This window comes from Pseudophryne corroboree, chromosome 4, assembly GCF_028390025.1.
Source record: "Pseudophryne corroboree isolate aPseCor3 chromosome 4, aPseCor3.hap2, whole genome shotgun sequence".
Lineage (NCBI taxonomy): Eukaryota > Metazoa > Chordata > Amphibia > Anura > Myobatrachidae > Pseudophryne > Pseudophryne corroboree.
Genome location: NC_086447.1, coordinates 874123400 through 874126460, shown reverse-complemented (window position 1 = coordinate 874126460; position 3061 = coordinate 874123400). Strand labels below are relative to the sequence as shown.

Here is a 3061-nt window from a genome sequence, read left to right as displayed (position 1 = left end):
GACAGGTCCCCTCTGGGACACTAATTTGCGTTATTGATGTAAAAAGCTTGTATACGAGCATCCCGCACGAAGCAGGTTTGCAGGCCATGAGAAAGTTTCTGATTGAAGAGAAGATGGAAGCCCTCGACATAGGCCTTTTCATGCAGCTGCTAGCGATGACCCTGGAAAGAAATTACTTCATGTTCAACTGCAAATTCTTTCGCCAGAAGACCGGGTGTGTGATGGGGAGCAATGTCTCCCCATCGTTCGCTAATGTCTTCATGTTCCAGGAGGAGCAGGTAGTCTTTTTTGACGATAGGGCCATAGCCCAACATATACTGATGTTTACTAGGTACATAGACGATCTGTTTTTACTATGGACCGGTGATGCTGAGATGTTTGAGCAGTTGATGGTAGACGTCAATAATAGTATCTTTGGGAAATACCGCACAGGATATAGTCGATATAGGAATATAACTTAGTACCAAAATAGAAAATTGAAAAGAAAACTAGGTTTTCTAATTCTTATAGTTTGGTGGTGCACCCAGAGTCAGTACTAAAACTTAAGACAACAAGGAGAAAAGAAGACTCTTTTGTGGGTGCACTCTTGACTTTGAAATATGACATGAAATATACAAGATATGATATATAATGATAAAATCAACTTTTATTGACAAAAAATTAAGATAATTAGTGGTTAATGAAAGAAATAACAGTCCAACAAAGCAATATAGACAAAAAATTACTAATGTATTAATAATAATAAACCGGCTGACGGAGTATGTATAGATATTCTAAATGGTTAATGTGAATATTGGTATATTTGTGACGCTGCGTACCAATAACAGATGAATCCCTATCCTGTCTTAGTGCCAAAATAAATAGTCAATGAGACCTGCATACTGATTACAGTTAAGAATATAAATTCCCATTATATCCAGCTGATACAAAGTAAAGAAGCAGTGGGAAATAAGATGGCAGTGTGAATCTGCTGTCAATGTTAGACACTGAGCATGTGGAATCAATATGTGCTCTACTACACTGAGTCTTCCTCAATGGTCACCCACTTGAGTACTGACCCAACCCAACACTGATTAGCTTCCAAGTTCGGACGGCTTCGGGCGTTTCCAGTGTGGTATGGTAGTAGAGAAAATAGGCGGTAATGGAAAGCTCAGGAATCACTGATGAGAGTTCACGAATCACATAGTATCAAGAAAGAGACAGATATAGGCCAGTAGAAGAAAATAGATGGATCTGCTGCCAGTGTTAGACAGGGGTATGGCCCTGAATCACTGGTGAGAGTCCATGAAATTAAAATGTAAATAGGAATAGGAAAAAGAGAAGATAGAAATCTCGGTATAAATTAGGTATCAGCAAAATCAAATGTCCTGATGGACTATTAGAAATTGATAAGGAGCAAAAAATGAACTAAAATAACAGTCTTTTGCAATTGCTAAGGTGAAGCCAAACAGTGTTACCACTGTGAAGAATAGAAATACCAGTAAAAATTGAGTATCGGCAAAATAATATATCCTGATGAACTATTAGAAGTAAATAAGGAACAAATGAACAAAAAAAACCCAGTCTTTTGTAATTGCTGAGGTGAAGCCAGACAACAGTGTTACCACTGCACAGAATGTATTGAATCGCTATTAAAGAAAGGCAAAGTGATACAATGTAGTCAAAAACATTGACTGTGATAAGAAAACAGAGCTGTAACCAGTGAATGCTACTCCTTGGGCTGTCACTGTAGGTTGAGGATAAAGGATAAACATTTTTAAATTCTCATGATATAAGTGTACATCAAATGGAAAGTGTACTATCGATATCTAGCTATTATTGGTGTTATTCATAGGTAGGTAATTAATATAATGGCATATATGGCTACCTAAAATTAGCAAGGGCTTAATGAAGAATATGATATAATGAATAAATGAAAAAATACTCAGTCAGTGCGGGCCTCAGAATGATCACAAAGATTACAAACTTTGTGATAGTACACTTTCCATTTGATGTACACTTATATCATGAGAATTTAAAAATGTTTATCCTTTATCCTCAACCTACAGTGACAGCCCAAGGAGTAGCATTCACTGGTTACAGCTCTGTTTTCTTATCACAGTCAATGTTTTTGACTACATTGTATCACTTTGCCTTTCTTTAATAGCGATTCAATACATTCTGTGCAGTGGTAACACTGTTGTCTGGCTTCACCTCAGCAATTACAAAAGACTGGGTTTTTTTGTTCATTTGTTCCTTATTTACTTCTAATAGTTCATCAGGATATATTATTTTGCCGATACTCAATTTTTACTGGTATTTCTATTCTTCACAGTGGTAACACTGTTTGGCTTCACCTTAGCAATTGCAAAAGACTGTTATTTTAGTTCATTTTTTGCTCCTTATCAATTTCTAATAGTCCATCAGGACATTTGATTTTGCTGATACCTAATTTATACCGAGATTTCTATCTTCTCTTTTTCCTATTCCTATTTACATTTTAATTTCATGGACTCTCACCAGTGATTCAGGGCCATACCCCTGTCTAACACTGGCAGCAGATCCATCTATTTTCTTCTACTGGCCTATATCTGTCTCTTTCTTGATACTATGTGATTCGTGAACTCTCATCAGTGATTCCTGAGCTTTCCATTACCGCCTATTTTCTCTACTACCATACCACACTGGAAACGCCCGAAGCCGTCCGAACTTGGAAGCTAATCAGTGTTGGGCTGGGTCAGTACTCAAGTGGGTGACCATTGAGGAAGACTCAGTGTAGTAGAGCACATATTGATTCCACATGCTCAGTGTCTAACATTGACAGCAGATTCACACTGCCATCTTATTTCCCACTGCTTCTTTACTTTGTATCAGCTGGATATAATGGGAATTTATATTCTTAACTGTAATCAGTATGCAGGTCTCATTGACTATTTATTTTGGCACTAAGACAGGATAGGGATTCATCTGTTATTGGTACGCAGCGTCACAAATATACCAATATTCACATTAACCATTTAGAATATCTATACATACTCCGTCAGCCGGTTTATTATTATTAATACATTAGTAATTTTTTGTC

General features: G+C 36.9%; 2 pseudogenes; one reads left to right on the top strand and one right to left on the bottom strand.

Annotated features, from left to right (window-relative positions):
- Positions 1–1009: 1009 nt before the first annotated feature.
- Positions 1010–1128, bottom strand: LOC134912084 (5S ribosomal RNA; annotated as a pseudogene).
- A 1517-nt stretch (positions 1129–2645) lies between these two features.
- On the top strand, positions 2646–2764 carry LOC134913763 (5S ribosomal RNA; annotated as a pseudogene).
- The last annotated feature ends 297 nt before the right edge of the window (positions 2765–3061 follow it).